Source organism: Oncorhynchus gorbuscha, linkage group LG18, assembly GCF_021184085.1.
Source record: "Oncorhynchus gorbuscha isolate QuinsamMale2020 ecotype Even-year linkage group LG18, OgorEven_v1.0, whole genome shotgun sequence".
Taxonomy (NCBI): Eukaryota; Metazoa; Chordata; class Actinopteri; order Salmoniformes; family Salmonidae; genus Oncorhynchus; species Oncorhynchus gorbuscha.
The window spans coordinates 34,009,973-34,027,080 of NC_060190.1; positions in this window are offsets into that span (position 1 = coordinate 34,009,973).

A 17,108-nucleotide genomic window follows, 5' to 3' on the forward strand; every position below is an offset into this window, starting at 1 on the left:
TGGAAGAGGCTTAGGCCTGGAGGAGGAGCTGGCACTAAAGCAATGTGTCTAAGAGAAGGTTTGTGAATATGTCTGTGTATATAGGAATAAGAGAATAAAAATACAGATGTAGGATCTTAATTTGATCCAGTTTGCAACAGCAGGAAAATATTCCTTCAGCAACAGGAAATTTGAATTATTATGTGTATTATAATGAATGGACATTTTGTAGGGGTCTGAAATTTCAAAGTTGAAATTACAAAATTTAGAAGCCATTTAAAAACTCAAATACACTAAAAGTTAGCCTCTCCTGCTTTGCATTAGAATTCTCAGCAGTAAAAGAGTTAGGATCAAATTAGGATCCTACATCTGTAGGTTAACTAATGTATCTGAGAAAGTGTGTTTCTGTGTGTGTTTTTGTGTTGTCTACATAGTGTGTGTTTTCCACATAGTGTGTGTGTGCCTGCGTGTGAATATTATTCATACTTCTTTCGTGCTGATCTACAGCCCATTAATCAGAAGGGCCCAGCCGTGCACTTGTTCAGTGCAATTCTTTCTCCACTGTGTTATATTATGGTATTGCTTTCAAAGTGGTTCTCCAGCTCCTTTTTTTCTGTCAGAGTGAGTAAAAATAGAAACATTCATGCTCTCTCAATGTACATTCCCACCAGAATGTGTGCATCTGTGGGCGTCTTTGAATGGCTGCTCAATATCATCTGGTTCCCACATTCTCAGGCTCCCTTTGGCTGGCACCTGTGGGTCTCTTTGAAGGAAAGCGTTTCTGACAGGACTCAGGAGCCAAGAGGAGTTGCTATGGAATTGGGAGAGGAGGACAGTGTCAGTGTATGTGAGGTAGCCTAGTGGTGAAGAGCGTTGGGCCAGTAACCGAAAGGTTGCTGGTTCCTAATCCGTGAGCTGACTAGCTGAAAAATCTGTTGATGTGCCATTGAGCAAGGCACTTAACCGTAATTGCTCCTTTAAGTCGCCCTGGATAAGAGCGTCTGCTAAATGTAGTTTTTGGAAGGACGGATCTGATGTCATTTCCGATCACAACTTGTAGACTTGTTTACATGCTGCTGCAGGCAGGTTTGTTGTTAACCTTACTTTGCTACCTGCCAACTTTACGGTTTTTACTTTTTAATTATATTTCATATTTATATGCTTATTTTTTCCTTCGCTCAACTTTTTTCATTATACCTTATACAGGAGAACGATTACCTTATGGCGAGGATAGCTGTGCTGCAAGCCCAGCTACAGACGCAATCATTAGGCAAGGGTAATTTAAGTGTAGGAAAGGATGAAACAGTGTCTGTGCCACCAATAAGTACAGATAGTAGTATAAATCCCCTCGCACAGTCTCCACAGCCGGACAATTTTCTCATGGCATCTGGAGGAAATGCTGTAAGAATGCTCAACCGGTGTCGCTCATTCAGCCGACAGAAACTTTCAACCAGTTCTCTCCATTACGCAAAGGGTCAGAGTCAGAGGCCAAGCCTTCTCTGGTCTCTCCTCCTCCCGTTACGGGTTCTGAGACGCCAAAGCCTCCAACCATTAGCTCTGACAAATTGAAAACCCTTACCTGCAGTATTAGACTTAAAACGAATCATCCAGCGATCATACACTGTTTACCAGGGAGCAGGGCTGAGGCTAGAACTGGCGAGTGTAGAGAGTATAGTGATATTGTTATCCATGTCAGTACCAACGATGTTAGGATGAAACAGTCAGAGGTCACCAAGCGCAACATAGCTTCAGCGTGTAAATTTACATTTACATTTAAGTCATTTAGCAGACGCTCTTATCCAGAGCGACTTACAAATTGGTGCATTCACCTTATGACATCCAGTGGAACAGTCACTTTACAATAGTGCATCTAAATCTTAAAGGGGGGGTGAGAAGGATTACTTAACCTATCCTAGGTATTCCTTAAAAAGGTGGGGTTTCAGGTGTCTCCGGAAGGTGGTGATTGACTCCGCTGTTCTGGCGTCGTGAGGGAGATTGTTCCACCATTGGGGGGCCAGAGCAGTGAACAGTTTTGACTGGGCTGAGCGGGAACTGTACTTCCTCAGTGGTAGGGAGGCGAGCAGGCCAGAGGTGGATGAACGCAGTGCCCTTGTTTGGGTGTAGGGCCTGATCAGAGCCTGGAGGTACTGAGGTGCCGTTCCCCTCACAGCTCCGTAGGCAAGCACCATGGTCTTGTAGCGGATGCGAGCTTCAACTGGAAGCCAGTGGAGAGAGCGGAGGAGCGGGGTGACGTGAGAGAACTTGGGAAGGTTGAACACCAGACGGGCTGCGGCGTTCTGGATGAGTTGTAGGGGTTTAATGGCACAGGCAGGGAGCCCAGCCAACAGCGAGTTGCAGTAATCCAGACGGGAGATGACAAGTGCCTGGATTAGGACCTGCGCCGCTTCCTGTGTGAGGCAGGGTCGTACTCTGCGGATGTTGTAGAGCATGAACCTACAGGAACGGGCCACCACCTTGATGTTAGTTGAGAACGACAGGGTGTTGTCCAGGATCACGCCAAGGTTCTTAGCGCTCTGGGAGGAGGACACAATGGAGTTGTCAACCGTGATGGCGAGATCATGGAACGGGCAGTCCTTCCCCGGGAGGAAGAGCAGCTCCGTCTTGCCGAGGTTCAGCTTGAGGTGGTGATCCGTCATCCACACTGATATGTCTGCCAGACATGCAGAGATGTGATTCGCCACCTGGTCATCAGAAGTGGGAAAGGAGAAGATTAATTGTGTGTCGTCTGCATAGCAATGATAGGAGAGACCATGTGAGGTTATGACAGAGCCAAGTGACTTGGTGTATAGCGAGAATAGGAGAGGGCCTAGAACAGAGCCCTGGGGGACACCAGTGGTGAGAGCGCGTGGTGAGGAGACAGATTCTCGCCACGCCACCTGGTAGGAGCGACCTGTCAGGTAGGACGCAATCCAAGCGTGGGCCGCGCCGGAGATGCCCAACTAGGAGAGGGTGGAGAGGAGGATCTGATGGTTCACAGTATCGAAGGCAGCCGATAGGTCTAGAAGGATGAGAGCAGAGGAGAGAGAGTTAGCTTTATCGGTGCGGAGCGCCTCCGTGATACATAGAAGCGCAGTCTCAGTTGAATGACTAGTCTTGAAACCTGACTGATTTGGATCAAGAAGGTCATTCTGAGTGAGATTAGCGGGAGAGCTGGCCAAGGACGGCACGTTCAAGAGTTAGAAAGATGCTAGAAAGATGTGTCGGCATCGAGTAATTGTCTCTGGCCCCTCCCAGTTAGCGGGGAGTGATGAGCTCGACAGCAGAGTCTCACAACTCAATCGCTGGTTGAAAACTGTTTTCTGCCCCTCCTAAAAAATGTGTAGATAATTGGCCCTATGGAATAATTGATAACATTCACGACAGCATATTTAAATGTATTTTAATAAAAGGACTGCGTTTTCGTCTTTTGAGCTTCTAGTCATGAAATCTATGCAACCTACTGATGGGGTCAAATTGTAGTCATGATAGGGGCTGCACCAAATGTTTGATGTATTATAATAATTGATTATGCTTATGTTGTATTAATAGAAGGGGCGGGGCTATGGGACCCCTCCTCCTTTACATTTATAGGGTCCTAGACTGCAGATTAACAATATATATTCATTATAAGGTTTTTAAATTGTTCCACACTCTTATCTAAGTCTCTGCCTCTTATAAATTTGTAAGTCGCTCTGGATAAGAGCGTCTGCTAAACGACTTAAATGTAATGTAAATGTAAATAAAGAAATGGTCTGAGAAATGTGTGAATTATTGCATGGGGTCTGTGAGAAAGCACTTCAAAGATAAACATAGAGCCCTGCAGGGTAGTAGAAGAGAAGAGGATAGTCAGGCATACCTCTATAAATCAACTTGGGGGAGTGGACATTTACTGCTGAGGCCTTAGAAAATACTGGAATTATTGTATCTCTTGCAAGTTTGTATAGCTGTGTATGCATGGGCTTGGTCTGAGGAGTAGCAGGTAATGACATATGCAGTGACATCACAGGGGGTTGACGACAAGCATGATAAAAGCAACTTGGACTTTTCCTATTTTGCAGAACTTATGAGAGACATCAGTTGTATATGTGATGTTTGATCTTTGACTTCTGTCTACAGCTGTATTTTGATTAAAATTGTTATGAGTTATAAGTGCACATTTTGTGTGTTACTTATTCATTAAGTAAATAAAACGGAGCACAGAAAAACGGAACCACCACTACTCAATCAATTTTTATAGCTACTGTTTACAGGCCTCCTGGGCCATATACAGCGTTCCTCACTGAGTTCCCTGAATTCCTAGCGGACCTTGTAGTCATTGCAGATAATATTCCAATTTTCGGTGACTTTAATATTCACATGGAAAAGTCCACAGACCCACTCCAAAAGGCTTTCGGAGCCATTATCGACTCAGTGGGTTTTGTTCAACATGTCTCTGGACCTACTCACTGCCACAGTGATACTCTGGACCTAGTTTTGTCCTGTGGAATAAATGTTGTGGATCTTAATAGCTTTCCTCATAATCCTGGACTATCGGACCATCTTTTTATTACGTTTGCAATCGCAACAATTAATCTGCTCAGACCCCAACCAAGGATCATCAAAAGCCTACTGAAAGAGCTGTTTCCTGTGCTTGGCCCTCCTATGTTGAACATAATAAACGTCTCTCTATCCACCGGATGTACCAAACTCACTAAAAGTGGCAGTAATAAAGCCTCTCTTGAAAAAGCCAAACCTTGACCCAGAAAATATTTAAAACTATCGGCCTATATCGAATCTCCCAGTCCTCTTTTTAAAAAATGAAAGAAATGTTGCGCAGAACGTCACTGCCTTCCTGAGGACAGACAATGTATACGAAATGCTTCAGTCTGGTTTTAGACCCCACCATAGCACTGAGACGGCACTTGTGAGGTTGATAAATGACCTTTTAATGGCGTCAGACCAAGGCTCTGCATCTGTCCGCGTGCTCTTAGACCTTAGTGCTGCTTTTGATAACATCGATCTCCACATTCTTTTGGAGAGATTGTAAACCCAAATTGGTCTAAACAGACAAGTTCTGTCCTGGTTTAGATCTTATCTGTCGAAAAGATATCAGTTTGTCTCTGAAGATGTTATGTCCTCTGACAAATCAACTGTAAATGTTGGTGTTCCTCAAGGCTCCATTTTAGGACCACTATTGTATTCACTATATATTTTCCCTCCTGGTGATATCATTCGGAAACATAACGCTAACATTCACTGCTATGCGGACGACACACAGCTGTACATTTCGATGAAACATGGTGAAGCCCCAAAATTGCCCTCCCTGGAAGCCTGTGTTTCAGACGTAAGGAAGTGGATGGCGGCAAATGTTCTACTTTTAAACAGAGGTGCTAGTTCCAGGTACCAAGAAACAAAGAGATTTTCTGTTGAATCTGACAATTAATCTTGATGGTGGTACAGTCGTCTTAAATAAAACTGTGAAGGACCTCAGCATTACTCTGGACCCTGATCTCTCTTTTGACGAACACAGCTTTACTGTTACAAGGACAGCTTTTTTCCATCTACGTAACATTGCAAAAAATCTGAAACTTTCTGTCCAAAAATGATGCATAAAATGTATCCATGTTTTTGTCACTTCTAGGATAGACTACTGCAATGCTCTATTTTTCGGCTACCCGGATCAAGCACTAAATAAACTTTAGTTAGTGCTAAACACGGCTGCTAGAATCTTGACTAGAACCCCAAAATTTGATCATATTACTCCAGTGCTAGTCTCTCTACATTGGCTTCCTCTTAAGGCTAGGGCTGATTTCAAGGTTTTACTGCTAATCTACAAAGCATTACATGAGCTTGCTCCTACCTATCTTTACGATTTGGTCCTGCTGTACATACCTACACGTACGCTACGGTCACAAGACGCAGGCCTCCTTACTGTCACTAGAAATTCTAAGCAAACAGCTGGAGGCGGGGCTTTCTCCTATAGAGCTCCATTTTAATGGAATGGTCTGCCTACCCATGTGAGAGACGCAGACTAGGTCTCGACCTTTATGTCTTTATTGAAGATTCGTCTCTTCAGTAGGTCCTATGATTGAGTGTGGTCTGGCCCAGGAGTGTGAAGATGAATGGAAAGGCACTGGAGCAACGAACCGCCCTTGCTGTCTCTGCCTGGCCCGTTCCCCTCTCTCCACTGGGATTCTTTGCCTCAAACCTTATTACAGGGGCTGAGTCACTGGCTTACTGGTGCTCTTCCATACCATCCCTAAGAGGGGTGCACCACTTGAGTGGGTTGAGTCACTGACGTGATCTTCCTGTCCAGGTTGGCGCCCCCCCTTGGGTTCGTACCATGGGGGAGATCTTCGTGGGCTAAACTCGGCCTTGTCTCAGGATAGTAATTGGTGGTTGAAAATATCCCTCTAGTGGTGTAGGGGCTGTGCTTTGGCAAAGTGGGGGGGGGGTTATATCCTGCCTGTTTGGCCCTGTCCGGGGGTATCGTCGGCTACAGTGTCTCCCGACCCCTTCTGTCTCAGCCTCCAGTATTTATGCTGCAATAGTCTGTGTTGGGGGGCTAGGGTCAGTCTGTTATATCTAGAGTATTTCTCCTGTCTTATCCGGTGTCCTGTGTGAATTTAAGTATGCTCTCTCTAATTCTCTCTCTTTTTTCTCCCTCTTTCTCTCTCTCTCTCTTTCTCTCTTTTTCTCTTTTTCTCTCTTGGAGGACCTGAGCCCTAGAACCATGCCTCAGGACTACCTGGCCTGATGACTCCTTGCTGTCCTCAGTCCACCTGGTCATGCTGCTGCTACAGTTTCAACTGTTCTGCCTGCGGCTGTGGAACCCTGACCTGTTCACCGGACGTGCTACTTGTCCCAGACAACTCTCTAGAGACAGCAGGAGCGGTAGAGATACTCTGAATGATCGGCTATGAAAAGCCAACTGACATTTTCTCCTGAGGTGCTGACCTGTTGCACCCTCTACAACCACTGTGATTATTATTATTTGACCCTGCCGGTCATCTATGAACAGTTGAACATCTTGGCCATGTTCTGTTATAATCTCCAACCGGCACAGCCAGAAGCGGACTGGCCACCCCTCATAGTCTAGTTCCTCTCTAGGTTTCTTCCTAGGTTCTGGTCTTTCTAGGGAGTTTTTCCTAGCCACCGTGCTTCTACACCTGCATTGCTTGCTGTTTGGGGTTTTAGGCTGGGTTTCTGTACAGCACTTTGTGACATCAGCTGATGTAAGAAGGGTGTTATAAATACATTTGATTGATAGAGGTGGAGGTAGGGGGGCTGGAGCAGGGTGATGTGATGGTATGAGTGGAGGGAGAGAGAATCACTGTGGCTTTGAGCGGGCAGAGGTGTAGGGTGATGACGTTGCTGCCGTGTGCAGTAGATGCGATGAAGGGTGATGACACTGAACAGAGAGAGACAGGCACCAGCGACCCTACTGACAATAGAGGAAGCACAGGTACATGACGGGAGGAAAGCCGCTATATTCTGCTCAGTACTCACTCTCAGTCCATTTCCTTTCCCGATAGAAGATTAGCCTTAAGTCTTGTGCTAACGCAAAACAATTGTATTCAGTGCTCAAATTACACACTGACTCGTGGGTTGTGTATGGGGGTTGGAAGTGCCCAGCACCTCTCAGAAACCTTTGTGATTCGAGCCTTGTGAAATGTAAACTCAGCATATTGACACACAGAGTACATCAACCTATTACTATCTATGGGCAACCACGCACCAACTTTCATGTGGAGTTAGTTTTCACAGCAAAGCACATGTTTTGTTTTATGCATACAATATTACACTACACATTTGAGCTATCTTTTAGTCCATGGTAGGTTCACATTCAGGGGTTGGGTCCCCAGGAAGATTAAGCCTTGTCCTGGGCTAAAAGGCTAAATCGATGGAAATTCTCATTGAGAATTATTTTTAGTCCAGGACTAGGCCCCTAGTTGTTTCTGTATCATATAATCAGTCCTGGTCATCTCTACTCTGGAATGGAGTGTGTTGCAATGTAGAGGAATATTTTATGGGGAGACAGTGACCTCTAATGTGTCACATTACATACTGCTGCACACAGGCAAGGCACTCAGGCAACTAACATGTTGTTACAGCTTTTTTCTGAACGCTTATCCGCTAACAGTGATTCTTGAAGCAATATCTCCGAAACCATGAACACTGCAATGCATTTTCCAAGTGTGCCAAACTGAATGCACATTTTCTGCTTTACACTTTACACTTGTAATTTTATAACACACTTCTTGCAAAACTGTAAACATTGGTCTCTACATTGCTACACTATTTCGCTAATTGCCTTTCCACGTTGACACATGTGAAAACACTTTTAGATAATGAGTTCACTTACAAATCAGCGCTTGAGCAATATAAATAGGCCACAGGTAAACATTTGATTTGGACAACAATGGAGGCCAATATTGGACAGAGAGTCAGAGGGGTGAGAACTAGAGGAGGAAAAGGAGGAGGAGGACAAGGACGAGGAGGTGAAAAAGTAAAAGAAGGAGGAGGAGGAGAAGGAATAGGTGAAGTAGGACGGGGAGAAGGAGAGGAAGGGGAAGAGGAAGAGGAGTCAGGATCACAATAACTGATTAAATCAGACCGACTGTGGTTTACCATGTTGTCAACCATGGGATGAGCATGAGGGAGGCTGGGCAACGGGTTCAACCAAATCTGAGCCGTTATACTGTTGCAGGTATCATCCAGATATTTCGAAATGAGAACCGGTAAGTAACTGTAAGTGCTGTAGTCTTACTGGTACAGTAATATGTACTGTACTTTCATAATGAGAAGGATCTATCACTAAAACCATGTTTATAGAACTGCCAGAGCAGGAGACCCACATTGTAAATATGGTCATTGCAAATAACTGCATCAGACTCAGAGAACTGCAGGACCAGATAATGGCAGATAACACCATATTCCAAAACGTCAACAGAGTGAGTCTCTCAGCACTGTCTCATCTACTGAAACACAATAGAGTTAGGATGAGGCAGCTGTACAGAGTCCCTTTCGAAAGAATCTCAGACCGTGTAAAACAACTGAGATATGAATATGTGCAGGTAAGCTATACTATCCTATCATTGGTACTGGATCTGGAAGTGTATGGTGCTCCATCATATTGACGGATCCCTGTCTTTTCATACTGTGCTACATTGTTTTGTCTTGTCTCTTTCAGAGAGTCATGGAGCTAGAAGCAGATGCAGTGCATCATGAGCTAATATATATGGACGAGGCAGGTTTCAACCTTGCAAAAACAAGGGGCCGCGGCAGAAATATCATCAGACACTGTGCCATCATCAACATCCCGGGTCAAAGTGTTGGCAACAGAACAATGTGTGAGGCTATTAGTCAAAACGGCATCCTTCACCATCATGCAATCCTAGGCCCATGCAACACTGCACACATTATCACATTTCTGAACACCCTCCACAACAGACTAATCCCTCATGATCAGGGGCCAGAGCAGCCCAGGTACGTTATCATCTGGGAAAATGTTTGTTTCCACCTGGCTGTTGTGGTCCGCAATTGGTTCACAGGTCACCCATTTTTCATCGCACTCAACCCCCCCCCCCATGCTCTCCGTTCTTGAATCCTATTGAATAAATCTTCTCTGCTTGGCGTTGGAAGGTGTATGATCGCCAGCCTCACCATGGAGACATGGATCAGGGGTGATGCCAGGCCTGGATACGGCCCTCCAGGCCATACTTTCCACGCTGCCTAACTCAAGACAACATCGCATGTGATGTGGATAAAGTCTTACTCTTCTGCTGCACTTTTGTTGTTTGAAGAGTGTTAGAACATTTTGAGAGAGGAAAAAAAATCTCTTTTTTCCCTTATTTGTATTGATAGTGTGTTATGTTCGGGATACACATCCATACTTTACACATTTGGATACGTGTGTATGTGTGTTCAATAAATGTATGACAACTTTATTGCAAAATGCTGTGCCCTGCACACAGAAAAAGAAAAAGCCACAAGTGTTTTTTTATTTATACTATCAGTGTGTATTTGGTGCTTCGTGTGCTTATTCAAATGATGGTTTGTTTGTGCTGTACTGACGCAAAAACATTATTTTTTTAAAGAGTTTGAAGAGTTTTGCAAGAATTGTTTTGCTTTTGCAAGAGATGCATAATGTTTTGCTAGTTCGGTGTAAGGTGTTGTGGTTAGTGTGTAGAGTTTAGCAAAAAATAGCCTGAAGTTTCAAAGATAGTGCCTAAGCAATCAGAAAAAAACGTTATTACTAAATGTAGTGTGTGTGTTTATTTATGTAAACGGACTGTTTATACATTTATACAATTATGCTTGTGTGTAAACTGATGCTTTATGTTATCTCTGGATTGATATAATATTCTCTGAAAAAATTAATATTCTACATTTTTTATACCCCTCTTCCCTCTAGCTTCCTCAAGCTCAGTGGTCTATTCTGGGCTGTAGCATGAAGCTGTGACGTCTGCTTCCAACTCACACTCTCAAACATGTAGATCCCCTGAACGCAGCTCACTCTCCAGATCCCAATTACCTGAATTCTGATCACATGTTCACCCCCCTGTATGTCATTTACACACACTATTTTGTTAAAGTCTTTGCACCCCATCATTGTGAGGTATTGTTTGTTTTTATACATATTTTTATATTGATCTTTGTTTTTCCCATATTATTTCTCCCGTGTATTGTAGTTTTGGCTGTCTTCACTTACGACGCCTTTTTGCCTATTCCCTGCCTACCTTTACTTCCTGTCATCAACCTCTTGCCTGATCTCCCGGACGACATTATTAGCCTTTTCCCTGCCTGTACTGTTGCCTTTTTGGATCCCCTGTGTATGACTTTCTGCCTGCCCCTGGACCCAGCTACCTGCCTCCTCCTGTGGTCCTTCACAAATAAACACCTGCTGCACTTGAAACCAGCTCTCTGTCTCCCATCGTATTCATTACAGAATACCTCACCAAAAAAACGACAGCTACGTCTAATCCGACAGGAGGAAGGAATTGATGAACTCTGTGACCTCCTTCGCGGGTCCATTCCTGCTTCAATGATATCCGGTGCCACAGCCTCCTCTCGTTCATCTCCCTCCATATCCATGCCTAATAAATATGACGGCTCCCCAGGGAAATGTCAAGGATTTCACATGCAATGTAACCTGTATATAGACCATCAACCCACTGACTTCACCTCTGGCAAAGACAGGGTGGACTTCATCCTCTCTCTACTCACAGGCAAGGCTATGGATTGGGGCCGCTCAAAGTTCTGATCTGTCCTCTGAATCCCGTTTCCACTTACTCTTCAAGGAGGTGTTCAGGTCGTCACACTGGGGACCTGTTATGTTACAGGGCTGTCGCTCCACCACTGAGTATGCTCTTGAGTTCCGTACCATGGCTGCCAGCAATAGATGGGATGGATCCAGCTCTCCTTACAGTCTACCGGAGGGGTCTAAATCAGGAGTTACAGACCAAACTGGCCAGCAGAGATTTAACTGACCTAAACCAATACATCCGGATGTCCATATCCATTGGCAACCTACTGGTGGACCGCAGACCTATACAGTCTCCCATGGCCTGCGAGTATTCCACGCCCTTCTCTTATCCACCACGGTCTAATAGCCCTGAACCCATGTAACTCGGCTGCTCCCCTCTCACGCCTGCTGAGAGACATTGGAGGTTATGTGAAAACCTGTGCCTCTATTGTAAAGAGAGTAACCACCTACTCAATAGCTGTCCGATTCGCCCCACACGAAGGGATGACCACAACCCCTCCACTTCCACTTAGGCATCGCTACCTTTTTGAATATTAACAAAAAGCAGTTTTGTGTCCCGGCTTTCTGCTAATGGGATCACTCGGTTTGTGGAGGGACTAGTGGACTTGGGTGCCACAGGTCATTTTATTGACGGACAATTGGCACAACAGTTAAGACTCAAACTAATCCCTGTTAATCCTCCCTTTGGATTAATAGACGGACATCCTCTCGGGACTGGTCTTGTGACTCAAATGACCAACAGTATCACCCTTCAGATTGGCCTCCTTCACTCTGAGGTCATTCCGTTTATGGTGTTGTCTTTGCCTAAAGAACCCCTCATCCTTGGTCACCTCTGGTTAAGCCTTCATGACCCTGCCATCTCCTGGCGACAAGGGGAACTGCTGTGATGGTCTCCCACCTGTTTTGAGAACTGCTTATAATAATAATAATAATATATGCCATTTAGCAGACGCTTTTATCCAAAGCGACTTACAGTCATGTGTGCATACATTCTACGTATGGGTGGTCCCGGGGATCGCCATGCTCTACCAACTGAGCTACACAGGACCAATCCACCCTGTTGAGCCACCTCTATAGAAGAATCGGAGTCTGCCATTCCAACCCACATCCCATATGCCCAGTTCCAGAGTGTCTTCAGCAAGACAAAGGCATCCATTCTGCCCCCTCATCACCCAGAGGACTGCATGATCGACCTCCTTCCTGGGGCATCGCACCCTAATGGTCAGATCTATCCCTTGCCAATCCCAGATAACGAGGCTATGTACACCTATCGAGAAGAGGCCCTCGACATGGGATTCATCCGTCCATCCACGTATCCGGCTGCATCCAGTTTCTTCTTTGTGAAATGGTAGTCTCCGTCCCTGCATAGGTTATCGACCCCTCAATGACCTTACCATCAAGAATCGCTTCCCTCTGATTCCAGCCGCACTAGAACAAGTTGGACAGGCTACCATTTACTCTAAACTGGACCTACATAGAGCATACAACCTGGTCTGTATCAGATGTGGGGATGAGTGGAAGACTGCGTTCATCACGGCTAGAGGTCACTACGACTACCTGGTTATGCCCAACGGTCAAATCAATGCTCCTGCAGTCTTCCAGTCCTTCATGAAAGAAGTTTTCCAGGACATGATCAACCAGTTTCTCATCATGTACATTGACGATATCTACTCTCATTCCATTGCAGAGCACGTGCAACATGTGCGGCAGCTTCTCCAACGACTACAGAACCACCATCTTTATGTCAAGATTGAGAAGAGTGCCTTTCACGTTATTATGGTAACTTTCCCCGGTTTCGTGTTGACACCAGGAGGGGTCAACATGGACAAAGGCAAAGTCATGGCCATGTTTAACTGGCCCAACACGACCACCTTAAAGGAACTATAGTGTTTCCTAGGACTTTCCAACTACTACCGCCGGTTCATACGAAACGTCAGCAGCACAAACTCTCCTCTCTCAGCTTTCACCAGTCAAAAAACCAGTACCATCCAATGGACCGACACATCCCTTACTGCTTTCGAGACCTTGAAACAACTCTTTACCTCTGCACCCATCCTTAGGCTGCCAGATCCTACCCTTCCTTTTGTTCTGGAGGTTGATGCATCCGAGGTTGACGTTGGAGTGGTTCTCTCTCAGCGGGTAGGGACACCTCCCAAATTACACCCATGTGGCTGCTTTTCAAAGAAACTGTCACCCGCTGAGGGGAACTATAATGTCAGGAACCGGGAGCGCCTCGCCATTAAGCTGGCTTTTGAAGAGTGGTGCCACTGGTTAGAGGGAGAACATCACCCATTCCTTGTCCTTACCGACCACCGCAATTTGGAGTACATAAGAAGTGCTAAGAGGCTAAACCCCAGACAGGCTCGCTGGGCACACTTCTTCACATGCTTCGACTTCACCGTCACCTATCTGCCTGGCAAGAAAAATGTGATGGCTGATTCCTTATCCCATCTATTTGACTCCCCTTCCTCTAACCCAGCTCCCGAGCCCATCCTGCCTCTGTCTTGTGTCGTGGGACCAGTACAGTCGGAAATCCAATCAGCCGTCCAAGAGGCCCTACGCATGACCCTGCACCTCTGACACCCATGCAGGCAAGACCTATGTTCCGGCATCCGTCAGACCCCAACTAATGCAGTGGTGCCATATCTCACTGAGTTCTGGCCATCCAGGGATCACCCGGACCACAGAGCTACTGACATGCAAGTTCTAGTTTTCATCCCTAACAGCAGACTTACGAGATTACGTTATTTCCTGTCCCGTCTGTGCATGGGCTAAGAGACCTTGCAAACTACTTACAGGTGAACTCGAGCATTTACCTACACCACACAGACCATGTTCCCACATCGCCATGGTTTTCCTCACTGATCTGCCAGACTCTTCGGGCTTCACTACTATTTTAGATGTAGTGTGCCGGTTCTCCAAGATGTGCCGACTCATCCCCCATTTACCTAATGCCATGGAAATGGCTGAGTGCATGTTCCAACAGGTGTTCCGTCTGTATGGATCCCGGGAAGATATATCCAGGGTGTAGTGAGCCTTCTGCGACTGACGGAGGGTCTCCATCAACCTACCCTCCGCATACCATCCCAAAACCAACAGGCAGACTGAACGCCTGAATCAGGAAATAGGGATGTACCTTTGCCAACACTGCACCCACCAACCACACGAGTGGAGTTGCTATCTTGCCTGGGCTGAATACGCACAGAACTCCCTGGTGCATTCTTCATTCCATCTCATTCCTTTTCAGTGTGTCCTCGGATACCAACCCCCCGTGTTTCCATGGGAGACAGAGCCTGGAACTGTGCATGCCGTCTGAGTGGTTTCGACATAGTGAGCAGGTTTGGGAGACTGCACATCGGCACCTCCATCAAGCTTCCCTCTCCCAGAAACGGTTTGCTGACTGGCGTCGCCAACCTACTCCACTCTTCCACCCTGGGCAACGTGTGTGGCTCTCTACCCGGGACATCCGGCTTCGTGACCCCTGCAAAACGTTCAGTCCCCGGTTCATTGGTCCCTTCAAAATAACACCAGATCTCCTCATCCTTCCATGTGTCCCTTTTCAAGCCTGAGGTACAGCCCTCTCCATCCTTCAGTGGCGCACCTCAGCGCACCCCCTCCGTTTGACATCGGCGGTGACACCTGCTCAGCTTCCTAGGCCGTCAAGAGCCGGGGGGGGGGGGGGGGGTACTGTAGCTTCTGCTTCCAACTCTCACTTTCAAACATTTAGATCCCCTGAAAGCAGCTCACTTTGCAGCCCACTTTCACACTCTAAAAAACACAGATCCCCTGAACGCAGCTCACTCTCCAGATCCCAATCACCTAAATTCTGATCACCTGTTCACACACCTGTATGTCATTTACACACACTGTTTAGTTAAGTTTTTTGCACACCATCATTGTGAGGTATTGTTTGTTATGATACATATTTCTATTCAGAGCTCTGTTATTTTCCATATTAGTCCTCCCGTGTATCGTCGTTTTGGCTATTCTCACTAACGCCTTTTTGCCCATTCCCTGCCTGTACCTTTGCCTATCGGGTTTCCTGTCATTAACCTCTTGCCTCATTCCTGTGAGGATGGTTATTAATTACATTTTGTATTGTGTATCAATACACCCAGTCACTAAAAAGATACAGGCATCTTTCCTATCTCAGTTGCCAAAGAGGAAGGAAAGCGCTCCGGGATTTCACCATGAAGCCAATGGTGACTTTAAAACAGTTACAGAGTTTAATAGCTGTGATATGAGAGAACTGAGGCTTGATCAACAACATTGTAGTTACTCCACAATACTAATCTAAATGACAGAGTGAAAAGAAGAAGCCCGTACAGAAAATATGCATCCTGTTTGCAATAAGGCTCTAAAGTAAAACTGCAGAAAATGTGGCAAATAAATGTACTTAATGTCCTGAATACAAAGCATTATGGGGAAAATCCAACACAACACGTAACTAAGTACCGCTCTTCATATTTTCAAGCATGGTAGCTGCATGGGTATGCTTGTCATTGCCAAGATTGCCAAGGACAAGTGAGTTTTTTCAGGATAAAAAGAAACTTAGCACAGGAAAAATCCTAGAGAAAAACCTGTTTCAGTCTGCTTTTCTACAGACACTGAGAGACAAATGAGACAAATGTATCTTTCAGCAGGTAAATAATCGAAAACATAAAGCCATACATTGGAGTTGCTTACCAAATCAACATTGAATGTTCTTGAGTGGCCTATTTACAGATTTGACTTAAATTGGCTTGAAAATCTATGGCAAGACATGGAAATGGCTGTCTAGCAATGATAAACAAACAACTTGACAGAGCTTGAAGAATATTTTTGTTAAATGATGTGCAAATATTGTGCAATCCAGGTGTGCAAAGCTCTTAGAGACTCAGAGCCAGAAAGACTCACAGCCGTAATTGTGGCCAAAGGGGATTCTAACATGTATTGATTAAGGGGGTGAAAACGTATGTAAATTGTATATTTTTGTATTTTATTTTCAATAAACTTGCAAAGATTTATAAAAAAAAATGTTTTAACTGTCATTATGGGGTATTGTGTGTAGATGTGTGATAAAAAAATATATATATCAGTAAACTTTTAATTCAGGTATAGGGTATTATGTGTAGATTGATGAGGGGAAAAAACAATTTAATACATTTTAGAATAAGGCTGTAATTTAACAAAATATCGAAAAAGTCAAAGGGTATGAACACTTTCTGAAGGCAGACAAAATGTGCATGGATAGAAACATTACCCAAGGTGAACTGTTAGAGGTCATTAATAATCTATAAAAGGTGAAATCTGCTGGTAATGTATTCCCAGTGTAATTTTAATGACACTTTCATCGTAAATGACTAAAGCCTATGTTACTTATGCTCACAGTAGCTCTAGAGAAAAAATAATTTCCTTCATCACTATGTTTGACTAAAATCACCATACTTTAAAAAAATATATATATAAGGTTCCATTGTCATGCGGATCCTACTGCTCAGTTTCACTCTTGAATGTGGATTATAAAATCATTGCTAAGGTATAGGTGTAACAGTATAACTTTAGACCGTCCCCTAACCCATACCCGGGCGCGAACCAGGGACCCTCTGCACACATCAACAACAGTCACCCACAAAGCATCGTTACCCATCACTCCACACGGCCCTTGCAGAGCAAGGGGAACCACTACTTCAAGGTCACAGAGCAAGTGACATCCCGATTGAAACGCTATTTAGCGCGCACCGCTAACTAAGCTAGCCGTTTCACATCCGTTACATAGGCTTTTCGCATAGAAACATTAAAACAAAAGGTAATTCACTCAGATCAAACAGGATCTCCAGACAATCTCTGCTGGGGTTTTTTCAGCATAATCCATCATACCAAAAACTTCAATGCTCCAAAA